Below are 16,550 nucleotides of genomic sequence, written 5' to 3'. Positions count from 1 at the left end.
GTACTGGGACATAACAATGTGGATTATGCAACCAGGCTGTCGAGACCCAACTTCAACAGCCTATAATGATGCTGGGCCCTGTACTGTAGGTCACCATGCATGCATAAATAAAGTTGTGTCATCCAATCTGTAATCGTTCGATTTAATTGTTGGTGCTTATGAATCATGTCTAACGCTGGTATATATAGGATTAGTGAGTGATTTGTTGTGGCAGATATGACAAAGATACATATAAATGTGGGTCATGCTTTCAGTGATCTAATGCAAACATTTTCTCGGTTCTATGTAAGATCATAAATCATATTAGACAGGGTAAATAAGAGGAAGGGGGAGAGGGAGACAAAGGGTGCATGAGCACACACCGACACAATGTACGATTTTCACAGCCTTGCAGCTGCTGGGTAAACTTATCTTGACCCATACATTTTTCGGTTGAAATTCAGCCCCTCAAGTGAAAACATAATAAGCTGCAGAAAGATAAAAAAGTATTTTTAAACTTCTGTTTCCATCTAGCAAACTTAACTCTGATTATCATTTATCTCACATATTCATAACTCTGATAACTTTAGTCTTCGTGCCATTTTTTGGTGGCGCATCAGTGGAAGCACTTCGATATGAGAGCTGTGTACACCAAATGCAATTGGATTTTGATTCACAGCGACATAATTGCCCTCCACCTGAATAAACCCGCTGTCATTGTGCAAAAACTGACATCCAAATTTCACAAAGCAGTGATAGAGTCGCACTCACCAGTCTATGACTTATTAAGTAGGTGGCTTTTTATTCCCCCTTTTGATCGCTTTGAGAGAGCTTATCAAATAATGTTGCCATGGAAACCATCTGTCTGTGAAGCACCCCTGTTGGCGAGGTAGCTGTGATTCAGAAGTAGTTCACAGTAGGGCAACTCAGATCATCTAACTATAATTTCAGACATGACCTCAGGTATGAGCCCAAAACTGTCATGCTGCAGACTTGATCAGAGTTTAATAGAAAATAAAGGCGTGTTAACAAGATTGGTTGTATCAGGAGAAACTCACGACCTGAAAATGGCGATTCACGACTGTTCAGCCTTCTTATAGACTGTAATAAATCACACCTGCCTTTCAAAGCTTTATCAGAACCTGACCTCTATTTCAGCTTGAAAATGACACTTTTTTTTATAATGCTGCCATTACACAGCACAGTGAGCATGACTCACTGTAATAGCTGCAACTGTGCAGGACATTTATTCCCCCGGAGTTTTCTTTTCTGAATTTTACAATTTGATTTATAAGAGATGCATCTGATTGGACTCAAGTCCATTTTCTCCAAATGGAATAGTTATATTGCTAACAGAATCATGTTTCTCTTTTACATCAGCAGCAACTATAATTCTACTTTAACAGTATAATAGTCAGAACATAAGGGTACTAGTGTGGCAGCAAAAGGCTGATTTCTAAGTGCACTGCCATGTAAAGGCTGCAATAGATGTTCGGGATAAGATCATAAATGTTCTACAATAACAAGAAACACCACAGCTAATATATACTTGGCCATCTCCTTTGGCACCTCCAGCTCTGCTCAAACAGGGTCTATGGCTACACTCAGAGAACAAGCAGATTTTAGTGTTCAACCCTGAAACGCTGCACATCAGGTCAGGACTACAACCATTTGTATATTCCTACTGTTTAAGATCCCTGTGCACTTCTTTTTGTCATTGCTAGCACCACTATTGTCTTGGGGGCACTACAAAGCCCAGCAAGTTGCTTACCATATGCAGATTCAGTGTCACTGAAAGCTACAATCCTGTATGCACTGTGTATTCAGTCCCCCACCCGCCTCCTTGTCTTAACGCTGTCTTGAAAACAGGTTGACAACAGTAGCTCCTATCTTTGGATTCTCTATTTCATTATTGTGCTTGAGATGTATTTAAGTTTGAGCCTCTGTTATAACACAAATACATTTGAGGGCTAATAATTGATGTTAATGTCGCTTGTAGTTGGTTATTGCATGGTCAGAATATCTGGTTCTGAGCTTACTTATTTTGTATGTTAGCAAACAAATAAGTAGCTTAGAAATGAGCATGTGGAAATTATGTAATCTTTTTTTGGAAAATGATTATTCTAAGTAGAGTCAGGGTTGGCAAAAGTTAGCATACTGGTTGCATACTGGTTATTTAGGCAAATTACCTTTGCAATACCATAAAACAAGCATCAGGCTAAACAGAATATTATGGTGGTTTGAGATCAGTAATGTTAAAAGTTAAAGTTGCATTAAACCTTGAATCATTTGTTTCATTCATTCTGTTTCCTGGGATGCAAATCGGGTGTTAACATCACAAACAAACAGGAATGTGTTTGAACTTTTGCCACAGCTGAGTGGTTTGAAATCCTGTCTCACAGTATTAACTGTGTCTGTACAAATTTGAGCATCTGAGAAAGCTTCAACCTCATTGATTTGTCATTCAAAGTGGACTTAATGGATTATACTTCGTGTTGCACTGCAACCTGAATCAGCACACTCTCACCATCATAGTTTGCTGCATTCTTTTAACATGGACTTTGACTAAATACCTGCTAATCCAGTGAGAAGGACATTACTATGGAAGCCCGTTTCTGCCACTAAATAAAAACAAAAAAGCTAGTATCCATAACTCGAAATTTCGAGTTATTTTCTCGAAATTTCAAGTTAGCTCTGCCAATCAAAAATATACGTGAATGAGGTCGCTTTCTTGTTACCCGGAAGCATATGGCGCAGAGGAACGCGCACTCAAAAACGGATCCCAACAAATTGGCGCTTTCGCGAGTACGTTTGCTGATAGTAACACCATGTGATTCAGCTAATAACACAGGGATTTCATCATTTGTGAAGCCAGGCTGAAAAAACTCAGCAATCTGTGCATTCACGACTGGATGTAATACCGGTAGCTTAGCTGTAGCATTTGTAGCTGAGGGCTTCAGCTTCCGGGTAACAAGGAAATGACGTCATTCACGTAGATTATTGATTGGCAGTGCTAACTCGAAATTTCGAGTTACTTTTCTCAAAATTTTGAGTTAATAAATTGAAATTTCGAGTTAATATGTCGAAATTTCGAGAAAATAACTCGAAATTTCGAGAAAATAACTCGAAATTTTGAGTTATGGATCCTTTTTTTTTTTTTTTGGTGGAAACGGGCTTCCATACATTACTTCTCAAGCACTAACAGTTGTATTCCTAGATAAACTAGGCTGGAGGTACTTGATAGGTGGCTCTTTGGCCCACGAACCACATGGACCACAAAGATGTCTCTTTCTGCTTGATGATGCCACGTGCTAGGAGGTAACTGCAACACATGTGCTTCTCTGCCTTGAGAGGGGCTTTAGCAGCATGGCACTGAGAAACAGCTATTACTATGGATGACCTGCTCTTCGCCAGAGGCTCTGCAGATGGTCGCCCCAAGCAGCGAGCGCCACATCCTTCTCACATGCTAGCCCTTTCCAAAGAACTCTTCATAGTCTGAAAGTTCAGTGTTGGAAAGCTGTTTAACTAGATCCTGGCAGTCAAAACAGAACACGAGTGGTAATAGTGGAAATGTGTGAATCCAGGGTTTTCTGAGTGGTTCAGTCCTTCAGTTAAAGCTGACTTGGTAATGACTGTTAATCAGGATCTGAGTGGCCATTCTTTTCATTGGCTGCAAATAACTGCACAGTTTTGATTGCCCTCAAAAGATGACGATGTAGAGCACTATGTCTTTTGGCCTTTATTAGGTTTATCCCACAAAAACAGTATACAGTAAGATGATGTATAACACAATCAAACATCCTTTTATGATAATTTACATCCATCGGTTTGTTGGCAGAGGATTATTTCACCGTTTTACTTCCTTGTGCAAAACAGGATTACAACAATGTTTGGCAGCCCTTCTGATCTCGTGGTATGATATCAGTCTGACAGATGGACCCGAAGAGTCTGGCACAGGAAACTGCTGGTGACTTTTACTGTAGCTCAGCAGAATTGCAGGATACTGTTAAAAATCTGAATGTGACTCATCAAGCCCTGTTCCCTTCAAAAGGACACAAGAACAATAGCTAGCTATTAACATCCCTACTGATCACTGACAGCAAACTTCGGGATATGAAGGGGGTCCTGTTGAAGAAGGAGCTTTGAAACTAGGGCTCCTACTAGCTGGATGAGCTTTAAAACATTTCCAACAGAGAATAATTTTTCTTTTGAATCCGAAAACTTAATCACGTTCATCTAAATTTTATTTTTGATAGATGAGAAAAAACTATTTCCTGGAAAGAAAGCTTTTCACTGACTGAATTTTGCCTCTAACCCCTGGCAGTTGGTTATAATAAAAATAAAAGAATATAAAAACTGCTCTGAAAAGTAAATCCTGTCATAATTAATGCATGATGAAGTAACCCTCAGATGCTCTCTCTCCCTCCCTCCCTCTCTCTCTTTTGCAGACACAGGACACATCTCAAGTCACTTTGAAACACCATTGTTATGATAAAACCAATTGAAGCGCACTATCCCTCCCTGTAGTTTGCATTCCCCTGCATGGTAAACTTGCATTATTTTACTTTTTGTGTCAATTCAATCCTATGTTGCATCTATATTCTTGTTTCAAGCTGTCACTTCAAACCACTTTGCCTGGACTTTGATGGACTTTGCCTACAGAGAGAGCCCGAGGACAACGGATGCCAAATAAGAAATCAGCTGCAGGGCCTCTGCCTATATAAAGATGTCCACAGCTGGTGTTTTGTGATGACAACTGTTGTTTTCCAAAGTGAATACATTATACATGCATAAGGACTAAGGAAAGCACGACTTGTGTCAGAGGCTGGCTTCTTGTTGGAGTATATGCTTCTTTGAAGGAATGCCTCTGCAGACATATATAAATGCTTGCTGTGGACCATCTAAAACTCAGCCTCCAAACATGATGCTGAGTGTCATCAAAGTTCCCTCTGGGTGCTCAGGCTTCCTCCTGAAATGCATGCTTATTTAGTTCATTGGTGATTGCAAATTATGAATATAAATGCGAATGAATGAATGAGTGAGTGAATGAATCTATTACAGGCAGCATGGTGGTCCAGTGGTTAGCACTGTTGCCTCACAGCAAGGAGGTCAAGGGTTCAATTGTGCCATCTGTGGAGTTTGCATGTTCTCCCCATGCCTGTGTGAGTTCACGCTGGGTACTCCCTCCCACACGTAGTGGTATTAGGTTAATTGGTGAATCCAAATTGCCCATAGGTGTGAATGTGAGTGTTGTGAATGGTTGTCTAACTCTCTCTGTGTTAGCCATGCTGGTACGATTCTGATAAGAACTTAATAAATCACTCTCACGGAAAGCCAACACAGCTTTGGTTAACAGGCGGTGCTTGAAAGTTAAACTTGAACACAAGTGGCAGAAACAGGGCAAAGCAATGCATCCAGCTGTCCAGGGAAGAAGAGGTGGGTGCACTGATGCCTGAAACAGGTTTGTGTAATAACATATGTTGAGCATTTATTTCTATGGTGACCATAGTTTTCCATTCATATAATCTAAATGTGGTCCTTAAAGCACCTCGCAAAAAAAATGAGCTTCCTTTGTTTGTTATTTCAGGGGAACCAGAAATAGCACAGAGACTCTTGGCAAGTACCGATACAGTACCTGCCATAAATAAACAGACATGAAGACATTTGAATGCTGAACAGCTTCTCCACTTGGCTGTGTGCCTGCACTGAAAACCCCTCTGAGCTCTGGCACTTAAACATTTGATGCCAGCACACTCACCTGCTGGAGCGTAATCAGCTTTACGAGAGAGGAATGGTGAATAAGGCTCCCTGTGATCGGCTTTTCATTTTAGCAAGAAAAGAAAAAACAAAACAAAAAGCATCTTTTGCAGCTATCTAATAATTAAACTCTACACTACATCGCTCAGTGTAAGTTAAAATCTCTCTGCTTCTGATAAAATATTAGATCTAGCCTGGCACACTGGGGTTTGTTTAGTACTCAGACACATTTAAAAATTACCATGTTGAAACCCTATGAAGGATTAAAAGACACATTGCAAAGTCTCAAATTTTGATTTGTGCATTTTAACGTGAGCAGCAGAGGCACTTCTGGCTAAGTGTATTGAAAATAAATGAAAAAGCCCTTTGAGGTCAGCAGGTTCTCTCATTGCTTCTTTGCAACTCAAATCATTTGCCATTGACGTTATTCAAGAGTATCATTATGTAACATAGTGAGAACCAGATCCCATATTTACCCTCTGCTGCCTTTTGGTTGTTCTAATTTTAATTTCTTTTTCACCATTAGCTATGATGCAGGATGCTAAAAAAAATCTTGGGCAAGTGGATAAATCCACTGGCTGCAAAGAGTCCTCTAAGTGCTGTGATGGGCTGTGATGGGAGGAGGTAAAATTTTAAAAAAAGATCAGCTTTCCTCTGGAGAGATGTGACTTGCAATGACAGAATCCACAGAATTGTTTAAATTCACATGGTTTGCTCTTTCAATGATTTATAATGAGAATAATGCTTTCTTATCCAGAGAGAAAAACTGAGGATCTTAAAGCTTCCATGACTGGATTTGACATTAATAATATAGCCTGTATCATATTTGTTTGTAATGTTTTAAAAATGTAATACTGTGCTCTATAGTACTCATTTATGACAAAATTACTTATAAACTATGTTTTGTTACCATATTGTTCCTCACAGTCTTCCCTGCACTCAAACATTTGGCAAAAAAAAATCTTAAATTTACTGCATTTCAAAGTGCATTGCAATCACCTTAACATCTGCAGTGATTATGTTCAATTGCTAAATAATCATATAAAACTTACATTGCTGTTGATGCCTGCAGCTGTGACCTTTACAAGTGACAGCAGCACCCCCTCCGCAGGGGCCACACCGAATCACACTGCGCCCTTCATGATTTCGCGTCATCTGAAAAGCTTGTTTCAGGAGAATCTGTTCTGATGCAGTTTGCTGCCAGAGGAACCATTTAATCATGGATGGCTACCAAAAAAATCACAGCGACATATTATACTGATTACATCAGATTCAGTGTCCTGGCATGTTTTGGAGTTAAGGAACAATAACAGGTTGACATTTATTACTCTGCAGGCTTTTAAAATGCCTGGCGTGCTGTGGGGTTGCGCTTGCACAACGCTATCAGGCTGATGACTGATTAAAAATCATCTTTTCCCCATCATCTCCTCAATATGTTCACGAACACAGAAAAATAACCCCTCTCATCACCCGTTGCTATAGCAACTCCAGCTTTAGCGCCGTGATGCTACAAGGCCACGGATGCTGTGGTGATATCAGGCGTTTGCGGCAAAACAGCACAGTCTGTGAGCAAAAGTACTTGGCACGCCGTGAATAACGACCGGAGAAGATAATTAGGGACAGAAATACAACAAAGAAAAAAGCGTGAGTAGGGAGGACACAGAATATGATAATCACGCTTCATATGGACACTATGCAGGACAAGCCCTTCATAGTTTCATGCTGTAAATGAATTAAAAGGCTACTTGGTCCTCTACCTTAAGAACACGTGTCAGTAAGTGTGCACTACAATGAAAAGTATCAGCAGAAAAAGAAACGATGTCGACTCTAAGACATTTTTTGAGACTGCAGCACAATGAGGAAGAACATGATGTTGTAGCGACAGATCCCCGAGACTCTCGTCTGTCTCTGAGTCGAGATGACAGCTGAGTCTACATTCTGCACTAACTACTGCTTTGCCTCATTACATCACAGGTGTAGTCGTGACTGACAACAAAGTGACTAACTGTTAAACGTGTCAGATGTTGCTCTGTGCCACTCAGCATTATAAATCCTGTCTTTTTTTTTGCTTTATTCCTTTGTTCGTGAACATGCAGAGAGAGATAAGAAGTATATTAATATCTCCTTAAACAGGTAAACTTTGTAGCAGCTCAGGAAATAATGCTTAGTTCTTGATGAATCCTGGCTTGCTTTCTTATCAAAATTTCAGTTACTAGACTGCTCTCAGTGTCGTGTCTGCTAGAAAGAGGAAGTAACAGGTAACAGGTGTATCCAGAGGTCAAGCTTAACTATTATCACCTAGAAGTATAAAAATCAACACGTACGCTTGGTTAAAAAAGATTAGTGTTTCATAACACATGCTTCTGAGAAGGCTGAGGTAAAACTATTCAACACAGTGCACCGATCCCTGGAAATAAATGACCTCGCTTTGCTGCAAAGCTCCTCTGCCACGCCATCGTAAGAGTGATCGATGCTGGTGAGCACATCGTGAACAGCTGAAAACTCGTGATCCCAGTTGGCATTAGTTATAAATGACCAGTATGACATGTTGGCTTCTCTCAATACTTCCAGATGGCACCCAGCGATACCGCGGTCAACGGTCTGTCTGCGACGCAGCGAAAATGTTCGTCCTGGGTGGGAAGCTTCAGGTTTATTTGGCTCAGCAGATTTCTGCTGAATCTATTTCTTTTTGCACGAGGTGGTAGAACAGTTTGTAAAACAGTTTGTTGGGAGTCTTTAGAGTAATTCATTTAGATTAGTTATTAAAAATCTTTGTTTCTATTAAATATAATTTCTGGACTCTTTTGGCCTTTTATTTGTGAGCACATATGGAGCATTGAATGTCGTCTCCATCCATTTGTTGCTTTCAGTACCAGGTTTTCCATTAGCCTATATGTTCCCCCCACACTTCATTTCTAATGTTTGTGGACATTAGGATGCTTCAGGGTTTTTAGAATGTTAGAGCAACATTTCATCTCCAATAACAGTCAGATTCTTGAATTAGCTTCATATAGGTTCCTGCATCCCAGCGAAGAAAAAAAAACAAGAAAAAAACAGATTTTCTCATTGTACTTGTGACATGGCAGTGACCCAGAGAGATTTCTGCCATCATCTTTGTACGGTTGTCAGTGGAACTCCTTTATACTAAAGATATAGTCATATAATCACAAAAAGCACTACACTCCAAAATGGTTTGATGCAATACCTACTGAATAAAACATAAAACTTTGCCAGTTGTGTCACAAAAAAGCCACAAGATGGGATTATAAAGATCTCCACAGAAAACTCCACATGTTAAAATGCAATAACTTTAAATGGTTGAACATACAGAATAATCATGAGAATTAACTAAAGATCGTAGTTCATTCTCCAATTAAGAGATTTTAAAAGATCATTTTGTGATGTGATGGCATTATTTTACTATAACTTCAGCTGCTTCTCCTCAAATCTGCTAAGAATCATTAAAGTGATGGTTGGGACGTCCATTCAGTCAGTCTGTCAATGAATCTATTAAAACAGATTATCATGGATTTCAAAATCTTATTTGGTTGTCATTTGTACCTATTTTCTTTAATAGCAGGAAATTAACTAGGCATATCCTTTCTTTTTGGACATATTTTTCAAGTAATCTATATTTGACAACAGTACAGTAAAACTGCAATTTGTATCTTTGGTGTGCCATCCCAGTACTTTTAGTCGCTCCCCACATGGCCACACTTATGAAAAATGTCTGGAGGTGCACGTGATTGTACAATCATTTATTTATTTATCATCATTATTTACAGATTTAAAAACAATTCGTGTAAGAATTCTTTTTCTTTTTCACAATTCCTCGTTTATGTGCTCATATACCTGTATGGGCTTTAAAGGCCATAAATGCAGGTCTCAATGAAGTGCATTTGTTGATTGTAAAAAAGTCAACCTGTAACCTCACAGCTGGATCAACACCTCTATTTCAAAAAAGAAAGAAGGAAAAAGAAAAAAGGTGAAAACATTTTAACACGGAACAAGAAACAAGCAAACAAACGATGGTACAAATGAGTTTACGTCACCTAAACGGTGTGGAGTCTGAAAGGAGGCACTAGAACATTAATTAAGAAGGATTTTAAAAAATAAACTGATTGAATCTGTATTTAAGTGATGCACTAAAAAAATATAAAGATCATTAAATCTGTCAGTGTTGTTTCCTTACTCGGTAAATCAAAGTAAATCAGTCCATCACACTGAGCCATAGCAGAAGCTTCATGGCTCTGATTTGCTGCCAGCACATCGGTCAGAGTCATTTTTTTTTTCTATTCGTGTCATTACATCACCCACACCCGGCGTTCCCTTCCGTTCTGACGGCTAAGTTTGTTAAAACACAGTTGCTGGTAGCAAACTTACACACGCATAATACGTTCACACCGCTTTTATGTGTCAATCAATCACTCGAGGTTACAAAGGAGTGAGCCTATCTGAAGGTTACATCTCAACTCGCTTAACCCTAAAATCACTTTTTTTCTTTTAATTTACTTCTTTTCTTTCCGCTTTTCTTAGTTTTATCAGTATATCTGAGATTAACTCCTGTCTCTGCCCCACCCTCTGCCTTCTCCTCCTCCTTTCCCACCTTGTCCTATTCGCTGTGCCGTGCGCTCCGGACCCTTCGCTCCCTTTTCTCCCCTCCTCCCCTCCTTTCTCCTCCTATCTCCTCTCCTGCTCTCCGTGCAGATCTCGACGCACACGGGCACAACAGATGGTACAGTACCACAGGCTGCAGGAGCGCTAGAATCGGCTGTAGAAGTACTTTTTATTTCTCTGAACTTCACAGGGACGTAAAGTGTAATAGGAGTGGGGAGTGAGGACAGACTCGACTTTGACAGGCACTGGATCCTACGTTTAGTGGCGGAATTTGGAGTCAAGGTAAGTTGTGGTGTTTTTTTTTCTTTTCTGAATAGCCGTCCACATTTAGGAATGTGAAAGAGAAAAAAAGCGACCACGTACAGGCTTTATTTTATCGATCTGTTTAGTAAACCCAAACATTTGGGTTCGTTCTGTAGAATGTGCTGAATAACCTGACTATTGCAACCTTACGATTTTGGTTACTATATATATATATATATAAAATGAAGTTATGTGACATCCACATTTTACCACATGTTACCACTTTTTCATTAGTGATCGCATCCACAAGAAAACTGGATTTGAATATGTAACAAAGTCCGCCAATAATAAGAATACAGAAGAATGAACTGGAATCCTTAACACCTCCAATCCTTGTTTAATTATTTATTTATTCTTAACAGCAAGTTTCACTCTAGTTTCTATTCCCAGAGTTTATTACAGCACTCTATCTTCACTGGTTCCCCCGGCACAAACACATGCACAGTACGTGCTGATGCTGAACGTGCAGGAGATGCTCTCACATCACCCAGATAAATTCAATCATAAAACGATCGGTGCTGGCGATTGCCACTCTGCAGAGCAAACTTTCACCGTGGGGAAAAAAAGCTGGCAAACGGTGACATGTCAAAGGTCAATAATGTTCCTTTGAGACCTGCTGTTGAATGAGGTTTACCTTAAGTCATTTTGTCATTGCTCAGAAGCAGATGAAAACTTCCAGATGTGAATGTAAAAAATTGACTTAACCTTCCTGTCGTGTTCGGGTCAAATCAGGTCAAATTAATCAACAAAAAGTTTTAATGACATGTTTTTCATTATGCCTCACATATGTCATGAGGGGCAAATGTTTTAGGTAGTGGTAATTTAAACCACTAAATTGCACTGATGACCTTTGTATTAATTCAATTAAGTTTAGTTTTGTTGGAAATCTTCGATTTTTTTATTTTTTATGCTGAAATCAGGATCTCTCAAGAACAGCTAGCAATGGATAGAAGCTGTACCCTTGCCAGATGATTGAGTCACACTCAGAATTACATAGGAAAATAAATACTACAGCATTTCCATTATAGAGTCATGCCATTCATCATTAACTCATGTCCTTAAGGTACTTTAAGAAGGGTGATGCACTGGTGAGCTGTATGTAATGATTTGTTTAGTCCCAGAAGAGGTCCAGACCTCCGCTTAACCCCATGTGGCCCCAGTGGCAGCAGGAAAGTGCAGCAGATTACCACCTAGCCTCGCAATTTGTACACAATTAGATCTCCGGGGAGAGAGCTGCTCCAACTTTGCATTGCAACTGCTCTTGACTCTGCGTGAGCTTCTGGCACAATATAGATGTGGAAGGTGCAGCGACTGTTTTGAAAAAGGCAAATGCAAATGTACGAATCTGTTATTGTTGGTTTATCTACGAGGACAACAGTAACATTGCTAATTAATAGAAATAATTGGGAGAAGAGCAGAGCTGGTTCCCCTGGTCTGTAGAAGTAGCTGTGGGATCACTTTCACGAGGTTTGCTCATTCAAATCTGTGCTTTTTCTCAAAGTACTGCAGCACATTCAATTATGTAATATTACACTGTATCCTTTGTCTCTGAGATAGTTTATTTGTGCTCATTAAAATTTTTGTGGGACCGCTGAGAGCCACTAATGTGCAAGACCAACATAAAAAGCTGAGTTGTGCTGAGCGCCTGTACTGTGTGTAGATCTGAACACAGAGTGAGCCACAATATTGGTACATAAATTGGTATGTACTGCAGTGAGATATCACACAGAGGACCGGTGAGATTATCATATATATATAGCATTTCTTTTCTGCTCTAACAAGTGGAAACAGTGATGCAGTGATGAGGAGGAGCAGAGGAGTTTGCTCATTTTGGAGGAGGCTGTGCTGCTTACACAGATGCTCCCAGTGTGGTATTTTTCATTACATTGTTTTCAATGTTGTGAGAAAATAAACATAGTGGGCGAGGGGAGTTTAATGACTTAAGTCAGAAGAAACATCCACCGAGTGTGGCAGGGTTAGAGATAAAGTAATAAGAGATGGGACGGGCTGTTTTTATGAGGACTGTAGCGTGTGAGTGCGGTCTCTCCTTTTGAAGAGCGGAATCAAAAGGCATGTGGATACTCAGCCACTGCAGAGGCTGACTGTTGTATTGACTTTACATAACACAGATGTGAGGTATGCCTCATAGATACACATTTTTACCATTTAAACTGTTTATTTCACTTAAAAAAAATATTTTTCTAGACTTAATAAGCATGCCAAACATATTAAATGCTACATTTCAGCAGAGAGAAAATTAAATTGCATGATGCATTGTTGCTCATTAGAAACCATTTCCAAACAGCCTGCAGACCCTCAGTTTCATAAATGTTGTGCCATGCAAATATGATGTGATGCTCACAGCAAACCATATACTGTAAACAAAATAAATCATGCTGACTTCCACTTCCACGTACGTCAAATGCTGCCACTATTATCTCTGATTCAGGGTGCCCTGTTTAAATTAATATGCTTCATTTGACAGCTTTCCTAATTTTGCTGCGGCTCCTGTCCGCCCATCAAATTGAAGTCGAAGCTGGCCTCACGTGACTCAAGCGGCCAAGCAGGAATAAGTGATACCATCAAGTCAGAGACTAAGTGCACAGCGGCTGCTGTATCCGTGCTTGTAGCACTCCATTTACAGTGGATCAATACCCCACTGTGACAAGTGAGTGAGAGGAAAATAAGGGGTATACTATAGTAAAAAATCCTGCAGTGATACCTGTGGCAGCTGTTAAGCACTCACGCAATGCAGCATCTAACATTAAGCTGCTAATCTCAACATGAAAGAGAAGACGCTCACGTTTGTGACAGAGAGGGAGGTTGCATTTAAAATGAGTACACTGAGCATACAGTGTATGCATACATTACTGGTTGACTGTCAGAATCCTTGTAAGCTCCTACGGTACAGCTCCTATAGTAATGAATTTTCAATACAAACAGCCTTCCAGATCATCCTCTGACTGTTAAAACACCTCACAGCAGTTATAATAATAAATGTTATTACTGATTTATTATTATACATTGGGAGGCTGATAAAAGCAGAAGAAGAAAATACATCTGTGGAATTGACCATCATCACTTTCATGAGTGGCATGCAACAGTCAGCGTCTGGAATTGTGCACCGATGTATAAAATCGATAAAATATAAAATCAGTCAGGTGGACTGAGCATCATCCTCTGTTTTTAATCACACGGGACATTTCATGTATGTTTTTTTCTCTGTCCTTCTATCCAGTGGGAAGTTGGGCGACTGTTTGAAAACGCAGATGCAAAAAAACTCTTTTTGCATCAATCCAGTATTTAAGAATCTAATTATGTTCTTTTTCTTTTTCACATAGACTCTGTATGAAAGATGGACATAGCTTCTGTGAAAAGTGAACTCAGTACATTCTTACTAATCAGTGAGAGACTCCTCACAAAAGACCTCTTCCCTGATCTCTTCAAGTCTTACTACATATGACATGATGTTGGAGTCCAGACTGGTTTGACTGGCTTCAGAAACTAAGATGCAACGATTACAAGTTACTCTGACCAAGGCTTTAAAAGTCACAGTAGTTACGTCCAAGTTTCATATACAATCAGTGAAATCCAATGAATCCACACCCACAGAGCTCTAATGATATGCATTAGATGAGTTTATTAAAAAAATAATAATAATAATAAATGGAACTTCAAATATTTTGTGAAATCTGCCTCAGCTAATGTCTTTTTACTTGTGAGATCCTAGTCTAATATCAGAGATCAAGTTTTCAGAGGCTGTAAAATAGGCTCTGACATCTGCACGCCTCAAGAGTTGTTCAGTATAATGATACTTCCACAGCACTGAGCTACAGGCTGTAGTTGCACATGCAATATGTATCAGGAAACTATTTTTGTCCATGTTTCAACTTCCACACACCACTGACTGTGCAGTGCCTCGCATGGATCATTGTTTACTCTCACCTTTACTTTTTTAAGATGCTTTGTTTGTTTCTCTCCTTAGTATTGCAGCTCTGCTTATTTACTGCAACGTGTTTTGTAATTTGGTGTTGTGAGGGAGGCGGAAGCTGATGGGAAAAGAAAAAAAGAAAGATGCCAGTGCACGCTCTGTAGAGCAGATCAGCTGTGGATTGTCAGTCTCTCGCCGCTGCTTTCTTATTAGGCTGGTTTCTTCTCTGCAGGCACTTGGGACAAGTTGTTGACATGAGTCATTATGGGTCGTACCAGGGGAAGACACGGAGCGTGGTTGTGTTGTAACATGTCACGCTGCCGGCTCTGTTTACGGAGAGGAAACAATTAAGAGCCTTATAAATTGAGAGAGTGTGTCCATGTGGAAATCACGCAGGAAGGAGTTGTTTCTATCCTCAAACCTCATCTTTAGAGGAAGGGTTACCACAGCACCACGAAGCATCAAACAGCCACCCTGCGTGGCCATCCACAAATAGAAAATTTAAAGGGGAATTTTAAATTGAAGCAGATTAATATTTCACCTCAGGATTGATTCGCTCTGCCGTTGTCTGACATTTTCATCCGCAAGTGAGTTGCTTATGCAAAAATCAGGCAGTGACGTTGGTGTGGTCCTGATCTGGCACATCTCCTCCTTTTCACACTGCATTAGAAGTAACAGGCTACCTATTGCTGTCATTGGCAGTTTGTCACCCTACTTTGCCTGCTCTGTTATTTTCTCATTCACAGTAGTGAGAAGAAAAAGGGGGCTTAAAGCGATGTTGATTTGTGGTGTTGAATCTTGAAACAAAGTGTTGTTTCCATTAATATTTGAGGGTCTAAAGAAAATTTAGACGTTGACATTTTGCACATCGGTGCATGTCTGCAGTATGTTTCTGCCCTATAGAACAAAACGCTGATGAAATGTGTTGAAATTTCTAGCGATATTTCCTTTTAATTTCCGAATTCAGTTAAATAAAAAAACTGCCGTCGATGTAACAAGATTATTATCTGGGACAAAAAAATGAAGCACTTTCGTGTTTGTTGTGTTCTGCGCATGAGGAATGTTATTGGTTTTTCTGTCTCTTTTAATACTGTCTTGCCTACATGTGGCTCTGGTCCCTGTTGCATGTTGCACAGTTGAAGGACAGGGGCAATCTGTTTTCATTAAAGTTGTATGACAGGACCTGAATACAACGGGGCTGTTGCGTGACTACAATCAATGGCACTCTGGTCGTTTGTCACCATGGTCACGTGGGCAGAGATGTGCCTTGAGTTGCACCCTGAATCAGGACTTAATAAGAGTCTGAATTCAGCCTGAGGGATAGAAAGTATTTTTTAGACACCTTCAAACGGAGGCGTATTTCAGCTTGAGCAGGCTGTATTGTCTGTGTGTGTTTTCTGACTTCGCTCTGGATTTCAAGCAAGATGACAAGCTCAGATTTGTCAGTTTGCAGTTTTCAGAAGTGTAACACTGCGGCTTTGGCTTCTGGCAGAAAAGAGGAGACTGGGGAGGAAAGGCTCGGTGATAGAGCTGGCAGCTTTTAAGACAGTGTGCAATTAAATCAGAAATGTTAAAGGAGGGCAAGGATTTTGTTTTTTCTAAAGGAGGCAACTTCAATCATACGTGAACTGCAGGCTTAATCACTATTGTCTCATTGTATATTCTCAAATTAGTAATTTCCAAATGGAAGTAGGATTCTGATTTTTAATTGTTGTTTAAATAGCTTGGCATTGGCTAGTTGTATGCAGCTGCCATTATCTTTATTGCCTCAATAAAACACAGCATTAAACCTGGGTTATCTGAGGGGTTGTTGACCACTTTGGGGGCCCTGGAAACTGGTTGTGAACACAACACTGACCAGATGTCACCTTGAGAGAGAAAGCTAAAGCAAACAGTTGACACCAAGCTGTTATGCAACTTCATAAAAAGCTGTATAATGAACCACAGGAGAGGAGGGCCTGAA

General features: G+C 39.9%; 1 protein-coding gene across 2 annotated transcripts in view; it reads left to right on the top strand.

Moving 5' to 3' along the window:
- The first annotated feature begins 10,178 nt into the window (after positions 1 to 10,178).
- LOC102302284 (caM kinase-like vesicle-associated protein) overlaps positions 10,179 to 16,550 on the top strand; it is a 42,597-nt gene continuing 36,225 nt past the window's right edge. The window contains exons 1-2 of one of the 2 annotated variants that reach the window (XM_042214457.1): positions 10,179 to 10,196; positions 10,444 to 10,635. The gene's annotated coding sequence lies outside the window, so the exon portion shown is untranslated. Of the gene's footprint in view, positions 10,197 to 10,360; positions 10,636 to 16,550 lie in introns of those variants that run through there. The other variant, XM_005915259.3, reaches the window with a different exon arrangement.

Source organism: Haplochromis burtoni, unplaced genomic scaffold, assembly GCF_018398535.1.
Source record: "Haplochromis burtoni strain Fernald_Lab_line unplaced genomic scaffold, NCSU_Asbu1 Contig_12, whole genome shotgun sequence".
In the NCBI taxonomy this organism is placed as follows: Eukaryota; Metazoa; Chordata; class Actinopteri; order Cichliformes; family Cichlidae; genus Haplochromis; species Haplochromis burtoni.
The sequence above is the reverse complement of the archived record's forward strand: the minus strand, read 5'-3'. Positions and strand labels throughout refer to the sequence as shown.